General features: G+C 41.1%; 1 protein-coding gene across 2 annotated transcripts in view; it reads left to right on the top strand.

Annotated features, from left to right (window-relative positions):
- The window catches only part of SLC20A2 (solute carrier family 20 member 2), a 103,241-nt gene that overhangs the window by 389 nt on the left and 92,493 nt on the right, over window positions 1-10,359 (top strand). The window contains exons 1-3 of one of the 2 annotated variants that reach the window (XM_030834321.2): window positions 96-4,085; window positions 5,485-5,583; window positions 6,383-6,441. The exons of the other annotated variant lie outside the window; for it this stretch is intronic. The gene's annotated coding sequence lies outside the window, so the exon portion shown is untranslated. Of the gene's footprint in view, window positions 1-95; window positions 4,086-5,484; window positions 5,584-6,382; window positions 6,442-10,359 lie in introns of those variants that run through there. 2 annotated transcript variants of the gene reach the window in all.

Here is a 10,359-nt window from a genome sequence, read left to right as displayed (position 1 = left end):
TGGCCGCGCTGCGTCCGAGCGCGCGGGGAGAGGGGACGGGTCCTCCCGAGAGCGCGAGCAGCCTCCAGCCCCACCTCGGCGCGCCCGGGCGGCGTCTCGGCGTGGGAGGTGGGAGTGTGCATTGGCCCCGGGTCGAGATTAAGCTGGGAACGCGAAGATTTTCCTTTTTCGTAATGAGGGCATAGGGTTATTTTTAATATTTGCTTAGGAAAGCACGTGCTGTCACTGGCTTTGCATTTTCCCTGTCATAATAAATGATGCGTGGCCGAGGCTATTGAAGTGTTCTAAAAACTGGATGTGCCCAGGATGCTGTAGTCTTGTCAGTTTAAGTGACTTTTGGATATTTAAAATTTTTGTAAGGACTTGCAAGATTCTAGCATGAGACAAATAATGAATTTATGTAGGATTTCAGCATGAGTATTGAAGTAATCAGATTTCAGTGGTTGGCACAGCCTTGCAAATAAATGGCCACTTGTCCACGTGCTTGAGGTCTTAACTATTCATTTTGAGCGAGTTCTCTAGGATCAGCTGACTGCTGATTATAATTCATACTAGGCCATGTAGAGGCTGTATCCTTAATTGATAAGCAGAGATTAGAGGTAACGTTTAACATCCTACCCCTTAGCCAGCTTTCCCTGCTGCTTTGTGGATCATTCTGTTAAAATTAAACTCACCTCTGTCTGGATGAAGAGCATTGCTTGGTACATAACATAAAAGCTTTATTTCTAGTAGTAACACATATTCGTTTATATATATTATATATACATAATCACGTGCATAAATTTGTAACTGTTTAGTATGATTACAGAGTTGGAAAATTAGGAACGATAATAATGTGCAATGTTGAGTACTGATTGCTTGCCAGGCCTTTGCCAAATGGTCTACATGCTTTATCTCATTTAATCTTCCGGATAACTTTTTGCATAAACATAGGTTGCTTAGAAATACTTGAGTACACGAGTTTGATTTGAACGTGTCCAAATGCGGAATATGTACATTAATTGCTTCTGTTTCTGTTTTTTGTAAAATAAGGGTGTGGGCAATATAAAATGACTCATAGAGTAATTTAATGTGTTTTTCAAGTTGGAAGAAGGCTTTGCATTTGCACAGAACTGCAATTAGTCCCTTTATTGGGGTATTCAATAGTTTCCAAAGCCCTGTGTCTCTTTATCAGAGTTCCCATTACATGTCATTGTGACCCAATGAACAGGCTATGCTTGGATGTTGGAAAAAAGTAAATGTTGGGAAAGCCTTGATGGTCCCTTCTGAAAGGTGCCCTTTTTCCATATATAGTTTCTAAGCAACATTCCTAATTAAGGGTTAACGAATGACCGTCAAACAGGAATGTGATTTTCCAGTACCAAACCAAGGAAATAAAAAACTGGGTTGGCTGTTACTTTGTTGATGAGTCTAACTTTCATGGGTATGTAGATGTTGAGAATGTTAGGTAATCTACGTTGTAGGGGTTCTACCTTACTTTTCAGTTTGCCTTTACATGTCTTAAACATATTTGAGTCCAGTACTTTGTGCATGAAGAAGTTAAGTTTTTGACTGGATTTAATTGAGTAGTTTTGACTTTCTTAATCAAGAAGTTTATTCTGTGTTTCCAAAGGTACAATGTAATAATTTATGTAGGCGTAACAATGACGAGAATGATGGTGGGATCCAGCAGTTTGCATCTTTGGAGAGTAGGATTGGGTGAGAGGCCTGCAGAGGATGAGCGAAGCGCTTGGAAATGTGTCATATTTGTGATTAGAGCGTATTGGACTTAACGCATCTTCAGATAGTGGTCCATCATCGCAGAAGAAAGGAGTGAGAATGCTTTGCCAGTCGGTATTTATAAGAGGGTTCCTTTACCTGAAGGCGTTCTCTTCTGGGAGGAGATGAGTGGACGGATGTAGGAAGAAAAAGATGCATGTGTTAACACTTCCACCCATCGTGACTAACTGATTCCTGCCAACACATGCATCTTCAGGCACTTTTCTAGTAGATATTTGATATCTGTGGGCAGCCACTAGTAGAAGAAGAAGGGAAAAGGGCGGGAGGAGACAAAGCACAGGGCTTTAATGAATAGGCTTTCATTTGGGCAAGATTGAGCAGCTGGGCCTCCGCAGCCTCTATTACGAAAACTGTTCCAGTAATACTGTGTGTGTCTGTAAATCTCTTATATGTTATTTGTATCCAGAAATATGGAGAATATCTCTTTAATGTGCTTCATAAACAATGGAAGATATTTAGAATACAGTACGTGAAAAGTTATTAATTTCTGTATGTTTGCCATTGTTGGAAGCCGGAGTGACTGTAATGCCAGCATTGGCTCCTGTTCACGAGACATTTAAGGGATGTTGTGTTTCATCGGGTTGGAGGACAGGCCCTTCCTCCTTACTTCAGAACTTGGCTCTCACGTGGAGTGAGTGCCCTTTTAGGTCCCAGGGTGCAGGGGCCGTTTCTGGGTCCCTCATGGCCGTATTCCAAGAGCCAAGGACAGAGGCCGGCCTACGGAAGGTGTGCAGTAAATATCTGTGGAATGAGCAGATATGCTGGAATCCTCTCTCTGTTCCCACCTGTCGTGGAAATCCAAGTCACCTCTAGGGGCAGGGCCACTGCAGGCTTGCCCTCTCCAGAGTCCCAGCTCACAGTGAGCCCTTTGAATGGTAGCTGTTTAAACCACATACTTTGGCATTTAATCATTTATGGCTTTATATTGTTGCATGACCATTTCCTGTGTTTTGTTTCCCCACCCAAAATACAGGCTGCTCGAGGGCAGGGAATACATGTTTACACAGGTCTGTGTTTGAGAACTTCCTTGTTCATCCAGTATAATAATTTGTACCGAGTAGGTTTATTTTTACCTATTGAGTGAATATTAGGTGCCATGGGGGGAACATCAGAAATATTCAAAATGTGGTCCCAGTCCTCGAGTAGGTAGTATTTCAGTTGGGCAAACATCGTGTACACACGTGGAACAATAAGAGAATTTGGAGTTACATAAAGCACATAATGATAGCTAACGTTGATGTAGTGCTTACAATGTGCTTTTACATGTAAACATATTCGACTCTCACAACAGTCCTTTGACGTAGGTACAGTTATAATCCCACTTTTCACATGAGGAAGCTGAGGCACAGGGAGGTAATTCAGTCACCTGCCCGAGACCACAAAGTGAGTAGTAAGCAGGGAGGTGGCATATGAACCCAGGCAGCCTGGCTCTTGAATCAGTGTGGGTTCTCTGGGGAGTTTTACTTTATCAAAGACAGAAAAGAGAGCTAAAAGTTGACCCTAGTTTCTCAGCTGTAAAGGAAGCTCTTTAAAAATTTCAAAGTAGCATACATGGTGGCAATGACTTTGAGCTGCAGAAACAATGCTGGATTTTCCAGGCAGAAGAGGTTGATAACGAAATGGTTGAGGGGACTGTATTTTGAAATGACTGAAGGCAAGAGGAGAAAAACCAAATTTTGAACCTCAAAGCTGAGGGAGACTAGGACTCTTGGTAGCTGTTGAATTCTAGGACAGTGATTCACCAGGACAAAGGGCAGTGACTGTTTAAGGTACTAATTCTGTGTCAAATAACTCATGTGAAAGAACCCCTAGTGAATGTAATTTACCAGGATGGGAGCATTACTAAAGGCTTCCGGTGCCCATCTGTCCGTTTGCCTTGTCCTTTTGTGAAATCTTGACCCACTTTTTCAACTTGTCTTGGACAGTAGAACACACTCTTGGGGCCCGGAGGCCTCTTCCAACCAAGTAATATTCATTTGGTGGAAAAAAACTTAACGGCACTGTTGGTTTGGTGACAAACCTGGAGTGAGGTCACTTTGAAGCCATGTGGACTTGGATGAGGGCCTGCAAACAAAATCCAGCAAGATGAAGCAAAGTGGTTTACTCTGAAAGCCCAGTTTTGTATCCCTTTAGTCGGGAGCTGACAATATTATATTGGGGGTGTTGGGCACCAACAGAGCCCATTGAATCCACATGACTCGGCCGATAGGGGAGCACACACGTCACCATACCCGCTGTCCAGGAATCACAGGAGGAGGTGCCCTGGAGTGAAGCCTGGGCCACAGCCCCGGTTAGCAGCTCTGCAGGTACGATGTTCTGTGTGACATGTCGCTTCTGCTGGGGAGGGGGGTGTGACCTTTGTCTTGGGGGCAGCTTTATAACTTGAGTAAGAAATGGCATGTTGCTGCTATCATTTTCACATCAGCTCATGTTTTGGGATGGCCTGTCAGAGCAGCAGCTTATGACTATGAATATCGTCCTGCAGTTGTGTTCTATTTAAATATCTGAGGATATAGTTGGGACAATTTGGGCTAAAAATAATCTCCATTGAAGTGTTTATCCATTTGGCACGTTAGCCTTAATCTTAGTTTTGGCATCTTCTCTGAACGGTGGATTTTTAGGGAAGGAGAAAATGACACAGTGATTTCATTTGTCTTAAACCTGTCAAGCTGGAGTAATGGCATCCCTACTGCCCTGTTTTATGACTCTTAGGGCTGTAGAGCTGCATCCCGAACGTGACCTAGTGTGGTGGTTCTTTAAGTATGAGTGTAGACAGAATGACCCAGGGTTCGTTATACAGTAACAGGAGCAGATGCCTTAGCCTAATCCCAGAGGTTAGAGCTCTTTAGAGCTGGAGCTGGGCAGGCATCTGTATTTTAAGCCATCCTCCGGTGACCCTAGTACCCATCTCCTCATGTAAGAAGAACCAGCCCTGTATTTTAGAGTTTTGGTTTTTTTTTTGCGGTACGCGGGCCTCTCACTGTTGTGGCCTCTCCCATTGCGGAGCACAGGCTCCGGACGCGCAGGCTCAGCGGCCATAGCTCACGGGCCCAGGCGCTCCGCGGCATGTGGGATCTTCCCGGACCGGGGCATGAACCCGCGTCCCCTGCATCCGCAGGCGGACTCTCAACCACTGCGCCACCAGGGAAGCCCCAGCCCTGTATTTTATAGATGAGAAAATCAGGGAAAAGTCAAATGGCTTGCCTACAGCTGGTTCAGTGGTGTCAAGATTTTATCACCAGATAGTATGCAATTTCAGAATTTTATGGCTAGAAGAAATTTTCCAGGTCATCAGTTCTGTAGCTCACTTTATAGCTCAGTATAAATCATGCTTGTTCATACCATTTCCAAATAAGATATGAACGCAGAGAAATAGTGTTTTCTCAAAGCCCATCTTCTATCCTGGCCATGGTAAACATCAAAACGTCAGTCACCAGAATTTCTTTACAATTTTAATGGCTATTTTTTGTTAATTTCAGGAACAGTCAATTATTTGCAGTATTTTTAATTGTATAACCTGTGATGCCCTATAAAATTTTTTTGAAAATATATTTAGAGTTGAAGTGAAGGATTGAAATTTTTTATCTGAGTTACTTATTTTTCAGTCTTAGCGAAAATATAACACTGTGTGAGAATTTTCACTACTTTATTAGAGTTTTTTTGTTTTTAAAATCTGATTGATTTTTAGCTTTTTTTTTTTTCAAGGCATCTTACCTTGGAAACAGCACAGCTTGGCTTCCGTGTCATCGCTGAGTTCAGAGAATCCTAGTTTCACCGTGTCCTCAGTAGAGACCAGAGAACCAGGTTTGTTCCTTCAAGAAGTGTCCCAGTGCCTTGGAATTCAGCAGCTGTTTCCAGAAGTAAATAATCATGTCAGATGCCTGTGAATGGACTGTATGGCCAAGTGACCCGTTACGATATTCATGGAAGAATGGTTTAAAAAAAACTGAAGAAAAGGCAAATTTCAAGAATTGGCCCAATGCCATTTAGGATTTTTGAGCAGCTGAAAGAAGATAGTTCTGCAAATATGAGCAACAAGACTGTAGCATATTTCTTTACATGTTTCTTACATTGTCTTTGTTACCCCATTGCTTTTGTGTATAATATTTGAGTTATTTTTCCCCTGCTGCTAAAGCTGGTAATCTGCTTACGATCAGAGTTTCAATCTGTGTGGATAGAGAAACAGTAGATACAATAGGAGGAATGGGAGCTTATAATAGGATGTTGGCCCTCAGAAATTGACTTTCACTGAAGAATTCCTCAAGGCGCGGGATATTGAGAAACTGCTTCTTCTCAGTGATTGTTCAAAGCTTTGGGGCTTTAGGTTCATCTTCCTTTATCTTCCTCTCAGCCTCTGTGTGTGCCTGCTTTTTTCCTTGCACAGTTTTTTGGACTGAAAATCTGATGACTATATTTTTTCAGCTTAAAAATAAGAGTTATACGAATTACAGCTTCATAAATAGACCTTTGGTACGGTAGCTCTTCTACCCTTGGTTATTTCCTAGGATTAAGAGTAGACTAATTTCCCTTCTTTTTCAGAATAGCTCTTCCTTATTGTTTTTATGTTCTTGTTAAGTGTTTTGTTTTCTTCTATTGTTTCTAGATGGAAATGAAGGATGATCTCTGTGTTCTGTTTTCAGTTATGTAGGAGTCCAGAATAAGGTGGGTCGTAGAAATTTATAGGAAATTTGCATCTTTTCACTGTTATTGTTTTAACCTTGTGTTAAGCTTCCATCAGACTTTTTTTTTTTTTTTTTTTTTTTAGCAGTATTGATGTAAATGTCACCTTCTTACTCTGCCCTTTCTTTTTTAGGGCAGTAGTAAGAAGCAGGGATTTCTCCAAATACTGATAAGCACAGAGGGAGAAAAAGTGAGAGAGAGAGAAAGCTTTTGTGATTAGTAAATGAAGCAGTTGGTCACTAAGGTCATTGATGTGTATGTGTCAGTGTGAAAATTAGTTTGTGGAACAATAAATGCTGGAGAGGGTGTGGAGAAAAGGGAACCCTCTTGTACTGTTGGTGGAAATGTAAATTGATACAACCACTATGGAGAACAGTATGGAGGTTCCTTACAAAACTAAAAATAGAACTACCATATGACCCAGCAATCCCACTACTGGGCATATACCCTGAGAAAACCATAATTCAAAAAGAGTCATGTACCACAATGTTCATTGCAGCTCTATTTACAATAGCCAGGACATGGAAGCAACCTAAGTGTCCATCGACAGATGAATGGATAAAGAAGATGTGGCACATATACACAATGGAATATTCCTCAGCCATAAAAGAAACAAAATTGAGTTATTTATAGTGAGGTGGATGGACCTAGAGTCTGTCATACAGAGTGAAGTAAGTCAGAAAGAGAAAAACAAATACCGTATGCTAACACATATATATGGAATCTAAAAAAAAAGGTTATGAAGAACCTAGGCACAGGACAGGAATAAAGACACAGATGTAGAGAATGGACTTGAGGACACGGGGAGGGGGAAGGGTAAGCTGGGATGAAGTGAGAGAGTGGTATGGACATATATCCACTACCAAATGTAAAATAGATAGCTAGTGGGAAGCAGCCGCATAGCACAGGGAGATCAGCTCGGTGCTTTGTGACCACCTAGAGGGGTGGGATAGGGAGGGTGGGAGGGAGACGCAAGAGGGAGGGGATATGGGGATATATGTATATGTATAGCTGATTCACTTTGTTATAAAGCAGAAACTGACACACCATTGTAAAGCAATTATACTCCAATAAAGATGTTAAAAAATAATAGTAATACAGGAGGGAGGAAATAGGTATGGATGAAACAAGTTGACAGAAAAAAAAGAAAGAAAGAAAATTAGTTTGTGGGTTAGAGCTAAGATGGTTAACTGACATAATAAATTTTATTGTTTTCAGCTCTTCTTAGTTTTGCTACTAAGTCAGTTGATCTCATCAGTACTTTTCTCCTCTGGAGATTGTGGAAACCATTGTTCACAATCAAGTTTTACCCAGCAGCGAGAAACAGAAACAAAAGAACAGGTTTAAAAATTTAATTTAATATAGTGAAATTCCAGAAACCATTTGTCTTTTTTTAATATTTCCTTTCCCAGAGGTTTCTTTTACTTTACCCTTTTTTTTGCCTTTCTACCCTACCTATTTATCACCTGGTCTCACTTTTACATTTTTCCTCATTTGTCCAGAATTTCTTGTTTGGTATCTTTGCATTTTGCCTCCTTCCTTCCTTTTTCTATGACTCAGTCTCCCATTAAAAATGCTGTCTGTTCCTTGGGCATGCCTCCTTCCGTGCCGGCCCCACCGTTCTTTCTTGTCCCTTCTTGTAATTTAGTTCCTGTCCTCTCACCCCTGCCTGGTTCCTCCTCGCCTCTGCTCACTTCTGTCACCTCCCGTCAGTGACGACCTCTCCTCCACCACCTCCGTCCGCTTCTGTCTGTAGAGCTCACTGATCTGTCACGGTTTCATCGAGCTCTGATTCCTGATCAGCCCTACATTTATGCTGTTTTCTTCCTGTACCTTTTGTGCATTTGCTCCGTGAGCTCTTTTTCTATTTTCCTTGTCCCTGGGTGGCAGGTATTACTAGATGCATTTGTTGTCTGTACTTGCATAGAACACAGGTCCTTGCTATGTATTTCCTGGGTAGCCAGGATGAATCAATTATTATTAACTTTTCTTGGAACATTGAGCTTCCTGTGTTTTCTGCTTCTAAGAATTAGATTGGTATTCTAGAAGACTAATACTACTTTAAAGAGAGGAGAGTCATATGATTTTAACATTTTTAACTCTTTATTCAAGAGTTCATGCCATTTCACTTCACTGCCTTGTCTTGAAAAATTAAAGAAGACAGACATCCAAAGCAGGTTTGGGGGTAGGGGCGGGTGGAGGATGAGAAGAGAAAGATAAATACCACAAAAGGGCTCGCAATCAATTTCTATAGACGGAAAACGGAAACCACAAACCGCAGACTCTAAGATTTAGTAGGTAAAAGGTCCCCTAAAAGAATAAAAAGTATCAGTAATTCTGTTAACTAATCTGAGTACTAAGTCATCTATATTTTTATATGTTCCTTGAAGTTCCAGGACTTTAATAACAAAACAGAAACTTAATCTTGTAAATATTCATTTTATTTTGAGAGACTTGATGTCTCCTTAAGTATTAACCTGTGTCATTTTGTAATTATACCGTACCAGTCTCCAAATGTCGTGAATAACCAACCCTGTTAGTTTCTTGTGTGGGAAAGCGTATAAATTGTGTGGTCTTGCCCCTCTGGACTCTGGAGTCATGTTGTAATGAAAAGGTAGCTTTTTGGCAAAATCTTAACGTTCTGCTGTTGATGGTTTACCTTGTTGTAGATTTTTCCTTCATTCTTGCATGCACTGTGCGTGTCGTGCTGTCCTGTAATTTCGTTTTGTGCAGTGAACTACTGGAGGTGGACTAATGTGAGTGCAGATGCAGCTTTATTAAACGTGAAAAAGAAAAACCCTATATACCGCATAATGTAGTGTCTAAATGCTATGGTAAGAACAGCCCTACAGATTCAAGCTGATCATGTTGGATCTCCTTTCTGCCTGCGTCTGCCCTCCTTGAGGTGGTGGTTGGCAGGTATCTTGAAGCTGGTTCTGTAATGTTCACCACCCGTGAGCAGCTAGCAGAATCAACATCAGAACCGCTGTTAAGTACTAACAAGAAATGCATGCAGATGTGCTAAATACAGGACTGTGTTCTGGGATTACAGAGATGAGCAGGGTGTGAGCCGTTCTCTCTGGAAGCTCATCGTTGAGTAGGGAATGTTGATAAGTGACAACTGCAACACAGTAGGGCAGATGCAAAAATATACGTAAGTAGCTGCTGTCATAGGAAGAGATTAATTGGGAGAGTCAGAAAGTAGAGGTCAAAAACCTCAAAAAGTCAGATGTAATGTGTGGGTAATGGGGGATGTGCGTGTGTGTGTATTGCGATTATGAAGTAATTGCTGGTCTCTCCTTATTACCTGTGTGAACTGGGCAAGTTACTGAAAGCACTCAGGCTCAGTGTCTTCACTCTGAGATGGTGATAATTGTCTAGTAATGTTACATGGATTCAATGAGGTAATATATACGAGGTGCCAGTATGGTCCATTATTCAGTTATCATTTAAAAATTGGAGAAGGAAACACCCGGTAGAGAACATGGCAGATGAACATACTCTTATTATGTAGATAATGTTGCTGCCCCACATGCCTGGCATTCCCATTTCAAATTTGGTTTTATAGTTTTTAGGAAAACTTAACCTTAGTAAAAACCTTGTAGTCAATCCCCTCTTTTTTTTTAACCAAAAGAAGTTTATTTCGCTTAGTCTACTTGCCAGGTGTAGTTGTCAGTGACGGTGATTTCTTCCCATACATCACATCCATTCTCAAATTTAAAATTTGCTACAGTTAAGCATATTTGACAGAAATATGCCACAGGTTTTAAAGTGTTCAGCTAGAATGACATCACTGGGCTAGGTCTCCGTAACAACTGCTCTCAGGAAAATTAGAGTAAGATTTATTGGATACAGACACTTTGGAGTGTATTATAAAATCAGTCTTTGTAGAGTTGTAAT

Source organism: Globicephala melas, chromosome 21, assembly GCF_963455315.2.
Source record: "Globicephala melas chromosome 21, mGloMel1.2, whole genome shotgun sequence".
In the NCBI taxonomy this organism is placed as follows: Eukaryota; Metazoa; Chordata; class Mammalia; order Artiodactyla; family Delphinidae; genus Globicephala; species Globicephala melas.
This window is presented reverse-complemented; position numbering and strand designations above follow the sequence as displayed.